General features: G+C 37.4%; 1 protein-coding gene across 11 annotated transcripts in view; it reads right to left on the minus strand.

The window, feature by feature from the left end:
- LOC141546738 (vomeronasal type-2 receptor 26-like) overlaps positions 1-16,710 on the minus strand; it is a 79,734-nt gene that overhangs the window by 42,289 nt on the left and 20,735 nt on the right. For 10 of the 11 annotated variants that reach the window (XM_074274748.1, XM_074274746.1, XM_074274739.1 and 7 more), the window contains exon 2: positions 15,431-15,491. The exons of the other annotated variant lie outside the window; for it this stretch is intronic. The gene's annotated coding sequence lies outside the window, so the exon portion shown is untranslated. The remainder of the gene's footprint in view (positions 1-15,430; positions 15,492-16,710) is intronic. 11 annotated transcript variants of the gene reach the window in all.

The following is a 16,710-nucleotide window of genomic DNA, read 5'->3' on the forward strand; positions in this document are numbered from 1 at the left end:
AAAGCAAGGGGACAAAAATAACACAGCTATTTTGTTTTTCCTATTTTCTTTAATCTTCACTGACTGCCACCTTTTAATAAAATTATTTGAGGCATAAATTGTAAAAATCAAGAGCTATCACCATTCCCTGATGGGATAGAAGAACAAAATGGGAACATTGAGTGACCTATCTCATGTATACAGTATGTGGAATGTCTGCTCTTTCTAAAACCTGATGATGAATTTCACTTATTTTTATCTTAGCATCTTCTGAAGGTATTCTTCCCCAATATTTCCACAATATTGATTGAATTTTCAATAACCCCTATTGACATGAGACAAGAGATAAAACACCAGGATGACAGCATTAGATAAGAGTGATTTTCTAAAGACAGCTTACTTTCAGAATAATAAAAGTCAGAAAAGTAAAAGGTTCAAATACCAGACAAAAGAAAAGAATTGGCTGCTTACAGAAAATGCATGTAAAGTTAATCTGACTAATCTAGCACTCCACACTTTCTAAAAGCTTTTGCTTCCTTCTACTCCAACCATGCATTTACTTCTACCCCAACCATGCATTCCAAAAGTCTACAGTCCTTCAGCTTCTACAAATTTAAAAACTGTAGCAGTCACTCCTTTGCAACATTTTTGGAAGGAGATGCTGAGGTGAGAGGGTCTTCTTACTTCCAAGTTTAGTGGTGACCACACATACCACATGGTTATTCTTGTTTCTCTCCTAGATAATCAGCTTAAAACAAAATGAAAATAATGAATCCTTTCAGCAATGTAGCAGGAGATACAATAAACCCACACAAATTATTAGGTTTTCCATTTATTGTTGAGAGTATAAAGTATTTGGGAATCCATCTACCAAAGAATAGTCAGGAATTACATGAGAAAAATTACAAAACACTTGCCACAAAAATAAAGTCAGATTTAAATAATTGGAAAGACAGTCAGTGCTCTTGGATAGGCCAAGCGAATATAATAAAGATGACAATACTCCCCAAACTAATCTATTTATTTAGTGCTATACCAATCAGACTCCCAAGAAACTATTTTAAGGACCTAGAAAAAATAACAACAAAATTCATATGGAAAAATAAAAGGTCGAGAATTGCAAGGGAACTAATGAAAAAAAAAAAAGTCAGAGGAAAATGGTCTAAGTGTACCTGATCTAAAGCTATATTATATAGCAGCAGTCACCAAAACCATTTGCTTTGGCTAAGAAATAGACCGGTAGATCAGTGGAACAGATTAGATACAAAGGACAAAAAAGGGTACATCTATAGCAATCTAATCTTTGACAAACCCAAAGATTCCAACATTAGGGATAAAAATTCATTATTTAGAAAAAACTGTTGGGAAAACTGGAAATTAGTATGGCAGAAACTAGATATGGATCCACACTTAACACCATATACCAAGATAAGATCAAAATGGGTCCATGATTTAGGCATAAAGAATGAGATAATAAATAGATTAGAGGAATAGAGAATAGTCTACCTCTCAGACCTGTGGAGGAGGAAGGAATTTATGACCAGAGGAGAACTAGAGATCATTATTGATCACAAAATAGATTTTGATTACATCAAACTAAAAAGTTTCTGTACAAACAATACTAATGCAAACAAGATTAGAAGGGAAGTAACAAATTGGGAAAATATTTTTAAAGTTAAAGGTTCTGACAAAGGTCTCATTTCCAAAATATATAGAGAACTGACCCGAATTTATAAGAAATCAAACCATTCTCCAATTGATAAATGGTCAAAAGATATGAACAGACAATTCTCAGATGAGGAAATTGAAACTATTTCCACTCATATGAAAGAGTGTTCCAAATCACTACTGATCAGAGAAATGCAAATTAAGACTACTCTGAGATACCACTACACACCTTTCAGATTGGCTAAGATGACAGGAACAAATAATGATGAATGTTGGAGGGGATGTGGGAAAACTGGGACACTGATACATCGTTGGTGGAGTTGTGAAAGAATCCAGCCATTCTGGAGAGCAATTTGGAACTATGCCCAAAAAGTTATCAAACTGTGCATACCCTTTGACCCAGCATTGCTGTTATTGGGATTATATCCCAAAGAAATACTGAGGAGGGGAAAGGGACCTGTATGTGCCAAAATGTTTGTGGCAGCTCTTTTTGTTGTAGCTAGAAACTGGAAGTTGAATGGATGCCCATCAATTGGAGAATGGTTGGGTAAATTATGGTATATGAAGGTTATGGAATATTATTGCTCTGTAAGAAATGACCAGCAGGAGGAATACAGAGAGGCTTGGAGGGACTTACATCAACTGATATTGAGTGAAATGAGCAGAACCAGAAGATCACTGTACACTTCAACAACAATACTGTATGAGGATGTATTCTGATGGAAGTGGAAATCTTCAACATAAAGAAGATCCAACTCACTTCCAGTTGATCAATGATGGACAGAAATAACTACACCCAGAGAAGGAACACTGGGAAGTGAATATAAATTGTTAGCACTAATATATGTCTACCCAGGTTACTTATACCTTCGGAATCTAATACTTAATATGCAACAAGAAAATGGTATTTGCACACATGTATTGTATCTAGGTCATATTGTAACACATGTAAAATGTATGGGATTGCCTGTCATTGGGGGGAAAGAGTGGAGGGGGGTGATAATTTGGAAAAATGAATACAAGGGATAATGTTATTAAAAAAAAAAAAAAAAAAAAGGATTTCCATTTATTACCAGCTAAATGAAGTAGGAAGCCTAGAAAGAGAAATTCCTTGTAGTATAACGACAGACAGTATAAAATATTTTAAACTATTTGTTGAAATACAGGAATTATATATACATATATGTGTGTGTGTGTGTATATATATATATATATAAATATATATATATGTGTGTGTGTATATGTAAACTTATGTGTGTTTATATATGCATATATATATATATACACACATACACACACACACACACACACATATATAGTGTTGAAGTCACAAAGACATAAGTTTGGACATCTGCATCATGATATCCTTGCTGATTTAATTATTGGGGATCTGATTAAAATTAGAATTCAGTACTAGTTACTTTATCTCATTCTTACAAAATTGAGGCTGAAGGATATGACAAAGACACTTTGCATATGAAACTATCTTAAACTTAATACCCCCCAAAAGCAAATCTGATGACTGAAGGTTTACTACTGGCAGATATTTCTAATTACAAACCAGGCATTAGGATGCTCCCAAAATATGGAGAAATGAATCATTATTTATCTTACTAACTTACTGAGTAGGGGTTAGATTTAATGCCCAGCTGGGCAATAGATTTCAGTATGAGAAGGTCTCTATCTCCTATCTCTTGCTGAATCTTGGTTAGAATGCTTTTCCTCTTTAGATCAAGCTCTAAGCCATATTTCTTGGTATAAGAAAAATATCTTTCTGTCCGAAATCATGAGAGAAGTGGACTTCATGTCATAGAAAATCTGAGTAAGTAAATTGTTGATATTTGAGGTGATTTACAAGTGAGATGAAATAGAAAAGACATGAAATTATGCTCAAATATTTAACCAATAGGATCATGCAGGTGAAAGTAACTATATTTTACTAGAATCAACATGAAAAAAATGAAAGTAATATGTCACTGTTCTACAGGCACTGATTGAGTTAAATGGTTAAAATTAAGGTTCTTATCAACAGAGGTGTTTAAAAGAGAAATGGCTTTTTTTGAGGAATAAGTTACTTCACATAATAGGCTTTTACTTCCACTCTGCCAGAGAAACTTATTGAACATGGTTTTCTTCCTCTTTCACCTCTTTCTGATTATGAATCAACATCAGGGAAGTGTTTGGCTAACTCAGTTCCAATTTAGATCCTTTATAATTCCCTTTGACATGAACTTGCAAATGTCAAGGTCCCTTGTGGAATTTGGGAGGATGGTAGTTGATGAGAGGAGTGGTATTTTGAAGGGCAGTTGTTTTTTTGTTTGTTTGTTTTTTCCAGAACAAATAAAATATAAGAAAAGTAAAAAAATTCAAATGCAGGAAAGATAAAAAGTCTGGCCCCTAGATATTCATTAGAGGAAATGTATCTGAAACTAATCTCACTAACCCAACACACTAAAAATTCTCACAAAAACTGGATTTCTCCAGTTCCAACAATATTCACAGCATTCCAGAAGGATACAATCCTTTTGCCTTCTCTAAATTTGGAAATTGGTTACAGATTCATTTCTTTACCAAACATTCAAATGAGTACTTTCCAGAACCTAACAACATTTTAACTAAATTAATTTGAAGAAATGACCAATCAAGAATATTAAGGGAAATAAGGAAGTAAATGTCAAAATAAAAAGGCAGCTATGCAATCACAGATCAAATCACAATCAAAATATATTAAGTGCAGCTGATGAGGGTTGGGGTCCCTTTAAGATTCCTTTCTAATTGCCCAATCCATGACTGACCTTGATTCACAAGTCCTGGTCAAAGGCACCTTTGAATACCTGGGCCCAACCCTCACCTGATCTGAGCAAACTGAAAAGCCCGCCGAGAACTTAGGGGTACCACCCATCATCTTTTGGGTATAAAAGATGTGAGCCGGAACGCCCTCTTGGTAGGAGGCCTCCCAGCCAACACATAGTATCCTTCTAGCCATGTAGGGGTTCCTGCCTGCCTAGAGGCCACCTTCAAGCCTGGCGTCTTTCTAACTGAACTTTACTTCCAAATTTCTACAATAAACCTTTTATTTATCATTCTAGGTTTTCAGGCCTGTAAATTCATTTTACAGGGGACAATGCACCTCATGGGATTATCTATGCGCCAAGAAATGGGGTTCCCCCTTTCCTTTCCTTCATTACAACCACTGAAATTGTTTAACATTTGTTAAAAGAGACAGAGACAGAGACAGAAGATAGAGAAGAGAGAGAGAGAAGTAAATCAATGGAATAGGACAATGGACTTAGAGGAAAACTCAATTTTTGAAACTTAAATTGTAAAGAAATCTGAATACCTGATACTTCACACATTTTAGTTTGCTATTGGAGAAGATTTTTGAGAGTTCTTTGGAAAGCAAAGAGAGCAAACATGTTAATCCTTCAAGAAATTAGTTCAAGCTAATCATTGAAAAGTCAGATACTGAAACTGAACCTTAAATAATTTATCCATGGAAAGAGAACATCGTTCTAATGGAAAACGCTTGGTGTTGGGAAACATTGAAGATGAAAGGAAAGGGACATGGCAAAGGATGAGATGGAAAAATAATGTAATTGAAATGACCAAGAACCTGGACAGATTTTAAGAAATACTAGAGGACCTGGCCTGCTGTGGTCCATTTGGTCATAAAGAAGTAGACACAACAATAATAAAAACGAACATCAAGGACAAAGAAGTTGAACAAACTATTTACAAGTTCCCAATAGGAAAACAATCTCCAAGTACAGATGCATTTATCAGTGAATTCTATAAAAATTTGCAGGAACAATTTACCAAAATGATATAGATAATATATGAAGAATACATTACTAAGGAGTCAAAACAAATATATTTTACAACCCAATCATAGTTTTGATCCCTAAACTACAGAACAAAAACAGAGTAAAAAAAACTGTAGAACAATTTCCTCAATGAGTATTGAGGCAAAAATATTAAATAATACGCTAACTAGGAGAGGCAATATATCAAGATCATATATTATGACCAGTATTATTTTTGCATGAATATAGGATTATTTCAATATTAGGAAAACTAGATACAAATTAGATCATCTCAAAAAAATTTTAAAAAGTGATTATGATTATTTTAAGACATTTAGAAATTCTTTTGATAGCCAAGAAAAACATAAAGGAAATGATGCTGAGTGAAGTAAGCAGAACCAGGTGAACATTCCATATAGGGAACAAGATAATGTGGTGATCAACTATGATTGACTTAGCCTTCTCAGCAATACGGTGATGCAATAGACAGGACGGAAAATGCCATCCACATCCAGAGAGAGAATTGTGGAGACTGAATATGAATTGAAACACAGTATTTTCAATTTTTCTTTATTTGTGTGCTGTATTTGCTTTTTCATCCTCATATTTTTCCCTCCTTTGGTTCTGATTTTTTTGCACATGACAAATCTGGAAATATTTTTTAAAGAATTGTACATATATAACCTATATTTGAATGCCTGCTGTCTTAGGGAGTGGGGAAATAAGGGAAGGAGAAAAAAAATTGGAACATAAAATCTTACAAAAACTATCTTTACATGTATTTGGAAAAAACAAAATACTATTAAAAAACAAGAATTGCTTTTGAGAAAATAAAAGGCTCATACATAATAAAAAATGTTTGAAGCATAGTTATATAAATGGATCTTTCCAAAAAATTATTAGTAATAACTAAATTAAGAGCCAGAATTATCTATCACAGGGACAAACATGAATCCTTTCCTTTAGGATTTGAGAGAAGAAACATAAGACAAAAAATTAAATAAATGGAATGAATACAAATAGGCAATGAAGAATGAAAACTCTGTAGAAATATGCTGAGATATTTAGAGAACACTAGATTTTGTGTCTAACTCTTTATGAGTCAATGGGCCATAGTAGCCCCAATTCTTCTATTCTCCAGTATGTCTCAAAGTCTAGCCAACTATCAAGTTGCAGACTTCCAAAAACAGCCATACAAATTATCACCACTGTGAAAAGTTGTTGACTTGTTCAGTCAACAACAATCCCTTATGGGATTTTCTAGGCAAAGAAATTGGAGTGATTTACCCTTTTCTTCTCCAGTAGATTTAGGCAAATGGAGATTAACTGACTAGTCCAGGGTCATATTGGAATTCAGTTCTTCCTGATTTGAGAGCCAGCACTGAGCCATCTAGCTTCCTGAACTTCTACATACTACTAACAAAAAAACAGATGAAAGAGAAGGAAAGAAAATCCCTCTTAACATAGCTGCATACAATAGAAAATACTCAAGAATTTATCTGCCAAAATAAACACAAAGACAACGGGAACTCTATCACAGAGTGTTTAGCACACAAATAAAGGTGAATCTAAATAATTGGAGAAAAATTAATTACTCATAGGTAGATCAAACAATATGATAAGGAAGACAATTATACCTAATTTAATTTCCAAATTATCATTTTATGAAGATAGAATAAAACAGAATTCACATGGAACAGCAAAAGTGAAGAATATTCACAAAATTAATGAAAAATGTGAAATTTATTTTGTATCAAGTCTATAAGCATTGCAGGCATATATATTAGTCTCTCTGATTAATAAAATGTGACAAGTTCATATCTAACTTCTTTCCGCCTGGCCCCTGCATAACACACCCCTATTTCACTACTGGAGCTGGACTTCAACTCTGCTACCACAAAGAAGGCTGCCATAAACATTTTATCATATATAAGTTCTTTTTTCTTTTGCCGTAATCAATTTTGGAAGTAGATGAATTAGTGATATTGCTGGGTCAAAGGGCATAAGCAGAAAAAAAGAAGTGAACATAGCATGTGTTGATTTACACTTAGTCTCCATAGTTCTTTTTCTGAATGCAGATGGTATTTTCTGTCCCAAGTCTATCAGGATAGCTTTGGATCACTGAATCACTGAGATGAGCCAAGTCTTTTATAGTTGATCATTGCAATTCTTACTGTTATTGTGTACAATGTATTCCTGGTTCTACTTGTTGCACTTAGCATTAGTTTGTATAAATCTTTCCAGACCTTTCGAAAATTAGTTTGTTCATCATTTTTACAGAACAATAACATTCCTTTATCTTAATATACCACAGTTATTCAGCCATTGGTGAGTCTGTGAGGATTTAAATCTACAATAAGACTACACAGCCTCTTTGAGTGATTCTTTGAGAGGAAGTCCAACACTTGGTATTTTGTTCTATCTTCCTCCCTGGGGACAGCCCTGGAGAGGGATGGGATAGATGAAATATAGAATTTGGATCCCAGCATTTTGGTGGATAATCCCTGGACCCATTTCTCCCAGATAATGGGAATAGAAAAGTTCTGAAGAACTTTTCCTTGTGGTCCCCTTCTCCCCCCTTCATCATCACAGGAGGAATTGTGCCACAGTGAAAAGAATACTTCTTTGGAATCAAAGCTTCAATCCCAACTATGCTACCTCCTATTCATGCCACCTTGACCATGTCAGGTTTCCTCTTTCAGCCTCAGTTTCCTTTTCTAAAAAAGAAGGGAGCTTGGACTAGATGTGATCTGTTGGAGTCTTTCCATTCCAAATCCATGAGCCTCCCTCCTCCCTCTGTTCTTCTGTGACCCTGACCCTCAGCAGGATGCCTCAGTGTATGATACTTTGGGGAAAGCTGAGGAGGAGAATGACCCATTGACGATTCTGCTGATGCTGCCCCCTACCAGCCCTGAGGGAATATTCTGCCAGGAAAGGAAAGTGAGAAAGAGCCAGGGACCAAGACTGAGATTAATGATGGTTTGTGGTGATGGGAAGCAACCAAACAGTTAGCAGGCACCATACTGCTTAGCACAGACCTGCAATCTTGTCTGCTAAACCCTATGTCCAAAGGGACCCTCCCAAAGATACCACTAGAAAGCAATCAGATAGAGAGCAAAATACTGTATTCAGGGGATATGACTACAATGGAAAACTCTTGGGTTTCCACATGGATAATGATATCCTGGTCTAAACGACCACAGCTCTCATATAGGCTTACACACATGTGCACATATGCACACATTCAAACGCTCTTACATATATCACCAGCAAGTATCCCCCCAAGACCCAGCTCACCAGAAAAGATATCTGACTATCCTGTCCTCTGCATTGGATCTCTTCTCCATTGATTCATGAAATGACTTTAGAAACAACAGTTTTCTGCAGCACAAAAAACTCTCTAGTCAGAGCAATCTGGAACTATGCCCAAAAAGTTATCACACTGTGCATACCCTTTGATCCAGCAGTGCTACTACTGGGATTATATCCCAAAGAAAGACTAAAGAAGGGAAAGGGACCTGTACTTGCCAAAATGTTTGTGGCAGCTCTTTTTGTAGTGGCTAAAAACTGGAAAATGAATGGATGCCCATCAATTGGATCCAGATCTCAATCTCTTTCACCCAGAACCTTGAGTAACAAGTAAACTTTGTTAAAGATTAAGTGAGCGTGCTAATAGATAAATAAGGAACTTAACTTGTTAAGGGCTAAACCAGCAATCTCTTATAGTGAAATGGGGCAAACGCCTTTTGTTCAAGGAAAATGTTTGGAGAGCATTATCAAGGTTATGAAAAGCCAAGGATTGATTATAATTTTGGAGGATATTGCTGAACTTTTAAAAACTGTGAAGGTCATATGTCCTTGTTTTTCTCTGGAAAAAGAATTGGATCCAGAAGAATGGGAATTAGTAGGAAAGCAATTAGGTGAACACTACAATTGCCTTTGTGATATTTTACCCTTTGGTTCCAGACCAAACTCAATTTCCAAAGATACAATTCATATCTACAATTTAATCCAAATGGCTTTAAAAAATGCTATTCTAAAGAAAGAGAAGAAGAAGCAAAATGGGGAAGTGTCAACTAAACTAGGTGAAAAGGATGAATCACATAACAATGAAGTTAAGTACAATTCTGAGCAACAGGAGCACCTCCCATCTCCTCCCTCAATTAACCCTTCAGGGGTGGAGCAAGAAGGAGGAGGGGAAGAGGCAGAAACACAAACAGAATTGCCTGTGAAACAGCCTAAGCCTATGACAAGATTAGAAAAAGCATTGGTTAAAGCTAAGAGAGAAGGACAGGATATGAGTGATTTTATACATGCATATCCTGTGATTGAAGAGATTGACTCTGTAGGTCAAAAAAGGAGAAGATATACACCTTTAGATTTGAATAAAATTAAGGATTTGAAAAAAGGTTGTACCATTTATGGGGCTACATCAGCTTATGTTAAAATGTTACTAGATGGTTTGTCTTATGAAGTCCTAACCCCGAATGATTGGAAATCCATAGCAAGGACTTGCCTGGAACCTGGAGAAAATTTGCTATGGCTTGTGGAATTTCATGAATTATGTAAAATTCAAGTCAGATGCAATTTGGAAATAGGAGTTAACACACAATTCACTTTTGAGCACTTAGCTGGTGAAGGTCAGTATGGAGAGAATTCAGAACAGATTAATTATACCATGACAATATATGAGCAAAGTGCTAAGGCTGCAATAAAAGCTTAGGGTGTCCTCCCTGGACAGAAAGATAGGGGAGAGGCTTTCACTAAAATAGAGCAAGGTCCCAATGAACCTTTTTGCGGATTTTGTGGGACATTTGCAAACTGCTGTCAAAAGAACTATTGGAGAAAATGCAGCTACAGAAATAATGACCAGACATCTGGCTAAGGAAAATGCCAATGAGATTTGCAAAAGAATTATATGGGGATTAGACAAAGATGCTCCTTTAGAGGAGATCATAAGACGCTGTGCTACAGTGGGAACAAATGCTTTTTACACCCAGACAAAGATGAACGTGGAAAGACAGGGTCCCTCCTGGCAAAGGCCTTCTAGAGAAACTCGGCGATGTTTTCAATGTGGAAAAATTGGGCATCTAAGAGCTCAAAGTAGATATGGAGATAGAGTGAGAAGACAGGGTGAGAGAAGACCTAAAACTCTATGTCCAAAATGTCACAAGGGGCTCCACTGGGCCTCCGAATGTAGACTGACCAAGGGAAATGACAGGTAGAGCCCAGCTTCAGCCCCCCAAGTGGGGCATGATGGCAGCCAAGGTTACATCCAGAGAATTTTAAGATATGATCAATCAGCCAAAAGGCAATCAGATGGAAGAAAGGGATTGAAATTAGGAAAAAGAGAGTTGTGTGCAGTAGAGACTACTGAGATACTCCCTGGAGAAGTGAAATCTGTTCCTGTTGAGCCTATGGATCCTTTGCCTCCAGGCACAGTAGGCTTGACCATTTCACCTTCTGAGAGTGCCTACAAAACAGTGTGCATCCATACACTGATGTGGGAAACTGGAGACTGTGTAGCTAATATCCCAGTCACTAACACAGGTAGACAAAGTGTGATTTATCAACCAGGAGAAGTAGTAGCATCAGGCTTATTGTTACATATCCCTAATAAGCAACCTGGTGATAGTTGCCTAGATTCTGACTCCAGTGAACAAAATCCAGGAATATATTGGACAACAGCTGTGACAGCAGACCGACCTATGCTTACTATTTATATAAATGGAATACCATTTGAAGGATTGGTAGACACGGGTGCAGATAGTACAGTTATTAGAGGTGCCAACTGGCCCAGTCACTGGCCAAAGATTAAGGCAGACACCTACATGTCTGGGGTAGGAGGATCACTAGCAGCAGAAGTTAGTGCTAGGCCTTTGAGATGGATATTTGAAGGAGAAACAGGAGTTTTTACTCCTTTTGTGGTTGAAAAAATCCCCATAAATCTGTGGGGAAGAGACATTTTACAGCAGATAGGATTACAAATAAGCACTTTGGCTTTTTAGGCAGGGATGCTGTTGAAGGCCTACCTGCACTTTCACTGGTTCCTATTCAGTGGAAGACTGATTCACCAGTGTGGGTAGAACAGTGGCCCTTAAGAAGTGATAAAATTCAGGCCTTATTAGACATAGTGAACAAACAACTGGACCAAGGACATTTACAACATTCTCTAAGTCCTTGGAATTCCCCAGTATTTGTGGTGAAAAAGAAATCTGGGAAATGGAAGATGTTAATTGATCTAAGAAGAATAAATGAACAGATGGAAACTATGGGAACTCTTCAGCCTGTACTACCATCTCCTACTCAGTTGCCAAGAGAATGGCCTCTATGGGTTATAGACATTAAGGATTGTTTCTATTCTATCCCTCTAGATAAGGAGGATATGAAAAGATTTGCTTTTTCAGTGCCTAGTGTTAATTTGGCTGAGCCTTATAAAAGATAGGAATGGACAGTTTTGCCACAGGGAATGAAAAACAGCCCTACTATGTGCCAAAGGTATGTTGCTGCTGCTCTTGCTCCAATAAGAAAAGCATTTCCAAAAGTAATATTGTTACATTATATGGATGATATTTTGGGATGTGCACCTGAGGAACAAATGTTAGAAGCATGTCTACAAAAGACCATGGAAACACTAAAGTACTACAAACTGCATATAGCTACAGAAAAAATTCAAAGACATGCTTCTTTTCAATATTTAGGATATGAACTATATCCTAAGACACTCACAGTACAAAAGCTTTCTTTGAGAACAGAGAAGTTGAACACCTTAAATGATTTTCAAAATTTAATAGGAGATGTCCAGTGGATGCTGTCCTCTATATGACATTTTAAGGGGAGACAGTGCTTTAAATTCACCACGCCAGCTTACAAAAGAAGCACAAGAGGCTTTGAGAGAAGTTGAACTGGCTTTATCCAATGTGGTTGAAAGAGTCACTCAAAAACCCTTGGAAATATCAGTTTTTGCTACAAAAGAGGCACCCACAGCAGTCCTTCATCAAAAAGACAGTGTGATTGAGTGGGTGAACCTCCCAGCACAACCAGAACAAAGCCTTATTCCTTACCCAGTGCTTGTGGCTAGGATTTTATTAAAGGCTATTAAGAGAGTAACACGAATATCTGGAATAAGTCCTGAAAAAATATACACATTCTATACTAACGCACAAATTAATGTATGCTGTGAGACCATCCCAGAATGGCAAATTTTATTAGCCACCGCTGCAAATTTTGCACATGGATCTGCATTAAAGATAACCCGGCTACTACATAATTGGCGATGGATTTTTGAAGAAAAGGTTTCTAAGGTTCCTCTTACAGGACCAACAATCTTTACAGATGCCTCCAAAGAAAATATTTGTGCTGTATACTCTTATGATTTAACCATAAAGAGAGTAATCAGGACTCCTTTTCAGTCCACTCAACAGAATGAATTATTTGCTATCATGCTAGCTCTTACTTATTACCCAGGAGACGTAAATATATTTACTGATTCAGCCTATTCAGTAGGTGTAGTACAAAGAATTGCCACAGCCCAAATAAAATTTGCAGCCTCTAATATTTATCAGCTCTTTAAGGAACTTCAAGAGCAAGTGAGAAAACATCCAGGCAAGATTTATATCTTGCATGTCCACTCACATAGTGGACTTTCAGGTCCTATTTTTGATGGAAATTCAAAGGCAGATAGCCTTCTAACCATTTTAGCCAGTAGTCCTTTATTTCAGGAAGCACAAGAATCTCATTCTAAATATCATCAGGCTGCTTGAGCTTTATGTTTACAATTTGGAATCACAAGAGAGGAAGCTAGGAGCATAGTAAAAAGCTGTACAGTTTGTCTTCCTTTCCACGCTCCTACACTCCCTCCAGGGAAGAATCCTCGTGGTTCCAGACCCAATGAAATTTGGCAAATGGATGTGACCCATTATAGATCTTTTGGTTGTCTGTCTTTTATCCATGTATGGTCAACACATTTTCAGGATTTACTTTTGCAATACCAGCAGCAAAAGAGACAGCCCAAGTGGTCACTGAATTCCTTATACAAGCATTTGCAATTATGGGTGTGCCACAAGCAATAAAAACAGACAATGGACCCGCATATACGTCCAAACATTTTACACACTTTTGTGCACAGTATAAGATTTTACATACCAGGGGCATACCCTTTAATCCTCAAGGGCAGGCAATAGTAGAGAGAAGAAACAGAGATATTAAGACACTCCTCCAAAAACAAAAGAAAGGGGGAGCCACAGGTAGCCCTAGGGAACTTCTAATTTTAGTTCTCTATACCATTAACTTTTTAATTTTTGACAAAGATGCACTGGCTCCGGCAGACAAGATTTATAACCCACCAGAAGGGTAGTGTCCAGTGCGAGCAGCTCCACTGTCCTTAGATAATCGCCAGGTGATGTGGAGAGATCCAGAAAGTGGTGAATGGAAGGGACCAGATAGGTTAACTGCCTGGGGGAGAGGGTTTGCTTGTATTTCTTCAGATGGAGAAGGAATCAGAAAAGCCAATGAGTTGTATTCGCCTTATCCATCAGAGAGAGACAGAAAAAGAGAAAGACCTCAAAACAAAGGAGAAAATCTAAGAAATATCTGACACTGAAAGAGCATGGCTAATAAGAAGACTGTTAAAGAACTTTAAAAACCAGCAGGAATCATTGGACTTCCTAACACAAGATGAGACTAATGGACAATGGACTTATGGACATTTATAAATTTTCAATTTATGATTACTTGATCATGTTATTTGTTATATACTTCTAGCATGTATTATATTACTATGTTACTATGTGTTTACATAATCTATGTAATTATGTGTAATGCCTCCCATATTGATGGATTTATGTTTCAAGGTCACGGCCACCCTATGTTCTAAATCAAAAGAAAGGGGGAGATGTTAGGTTCTTACCAAGTACTGGGATAATGAGATATTAGGTTCTTACTAAGTGCTAAGTCCGTACTTAACAATTTTCTAGTTCCGGCCTTTCCTGGTAGTTTGACTTGTGAATTCCTGGGGAACTGCTTGTGTGCTTGGGAGGAGCAAGCTCATTGGTTGAAGTCGTTCTTCGCAGAAGCCCTTGCATTATCCCACGCCCATCCTCTGGGAGGATAAAGAGGGCAGCTCTGGAAGAAAAAGTTAGTCTCTGCTCTACATCAGGCTTGACACCGCTCTCTGCAGGAAGGGAAGTCACTTCTCTGGACAAGAGTTAACGGCAACTGTCTGGAGACAACGGTTCTCTACAGGAAGAAGAATCTGTCCCAGAGATTTGAGTTGACACAGCAGATCTCCTCCCAGAGAGCGATCAGCAGCTTCTGGAGACGACAGCATGTTACACCTCAAAGATCATAGAGTGGATAGAGCTTCATGCCTGGAGTCAGGAAATCCTGTCTTCAGATAAGACCTTCAAGACATTTGCCAGCTGTGTGATTCTAACCTGACTTCTGTTTCCCTTCATTTCCTCATCTTTAAATTGAAGGCAATCATATTACCATCCTCTTGGGATTCTTAGGAGATCATATGAGATCATATTTATAAGGCAATTAGTATAGTGCCTGGCATGTGGTAAGCACTATAAAAAATGTCAGCTACGATTTGCATCTCAGTTTATCTGTTTGTAAAGTATTGGACTGCATGACCTCCAAGGCCCTCTCTGTTCTAAATCTATGAGCCAATGTTATTTTTATGGGGGTGCAATGAGACAGGATAATGATGAGGATAAAGTCCATGTTATGTTATAAACCTCATTTATAAATCTTAAATCATCGGAGAAAACGTGGTCTTCTCAAAAGATAAAGACTTCTAAGACCTGAATCTGTCTGCCCATTCCCAAAGACCCTCCAAGAAACTAGAAGGGAAAATAGAAGTGTTCATATTCCCACCAAGTTCAAGGAACCCACACAATTAAGATGGAGAAGCCCATAAACCAGACCTCAGACTCAGTGGCACAATGCTGAAAGGGATATGTCGACTCCAAACTTACCAGAAGTCTGGGACTCTGAGACAACTTCTCTGACAATGTTCAATCCCAAGATGCTCTCAACCTGAATAGAAAAATTCAGAAATGTTCAAAGACACACCAGCAAGAGTAAAAGAAGGCAAGACTTAGGATGCATGTATGCTATATTCCAATGTGATTGTAGCTAATCCCAGGCTTTGAAAAAAATTAGTGCAGGCAGAGTCCCAATATTGGTTTAACATTAATTGTTAAACTTCATCTTCTTGATGAAAAAGATGAAATGATTTTTAAAATCTGTTTTAAAAAAAAATAGGTGTTTCTAGGTAAGAGTAGGTTATAATAAAGATTTCATTAAAAAAAATAGTAAAAAGATCACCATTCATTAAATATACAAATAAAACACTCTAAGTTTATCACCTGTGCTCCCACTTATGAAAGTCTACCCATGTCATGTCAGTCTGTCCTTCATCTGATGAAACTCAGGTAACTGAGTCACTGCAGAGATTTAGGCTGGTGAAAATGGAAGCAGTTCCCTGGAAAACCCATGAAACCAAGCTTGAGGGATCAGAGAGCCTTGTGGACATCCCAGAACTCATGGTAGCTGGGAGAGCTCCAGGGACCGAGGGTAGGCAAAGAGGATCCCAAACATAATTTTGGGTTTTTTTTGCCTCAATTTGTGAACTTCTTAAGATGAAGGCCACAGGTGCAGAGTTGCTAGGCTGGAAGGTCACCAGAGACCATCACTCTCACACTCTGGTCAACACATTTGTTTGACTTGCACCCCAGAGAAATGACAATGGACCAACTATCTCTGTATCCACAGGGAACAAGGAGAATGATATCCAGGGGGCACAAACGTCCCATAAATATGCCCTGCTCTTTTGAGCTTTTATCTTTCTCGTAAGCAGAGGCCAGTTGCATGACTCATATTCTGCTTTCCCAAGGAGAGGGAATGTACAAAGCCTAAGCTTAAGTATATCTATAGGCATCTTCTTTCTAAGGATTTGTTTTTCCTAATAGATGCTCAAAAACAAAATTCTTAGAAAGGAGAAGATGCCTATAGATTCATGGACAATAAACTCCAGTTACGTTACAGTCACCTACTCCTTGGCTTTGTAGAGATTTAAAACATTAGCCATGGGCTTGGCAAAACTGAGGCTGTCACCCTCGAGATTGTTTGTGATTCTGCTACTGCACTTTTCTCTTTCTGGGTACTGGATGATAAAGGGCCCCTGTCATATACAAACAACTTACAGTCCCACATATAGAAAAGAAGGGGACCTCATCTTAGGAGGCTTCTTTTC

The sequence above is a fragment of the Sminthopsis crassicaudata genome, chromosome 6 (genome assembly GCF_048593235.1).
Source record: "Sminthopsis crassicaudata isolate SCR6 chromosome 6, ASM4859323v1, whole genome shotgun sequence".
In the NCBI taxonomy this organism is placed as follows: domain Eukaryota; kingdom Metazoa; phylum Chordata; class Mammalia; order Dasyuromorphia; family Dasyuridae; genus Sminthopsis; species Sminthopsis crassicaudata.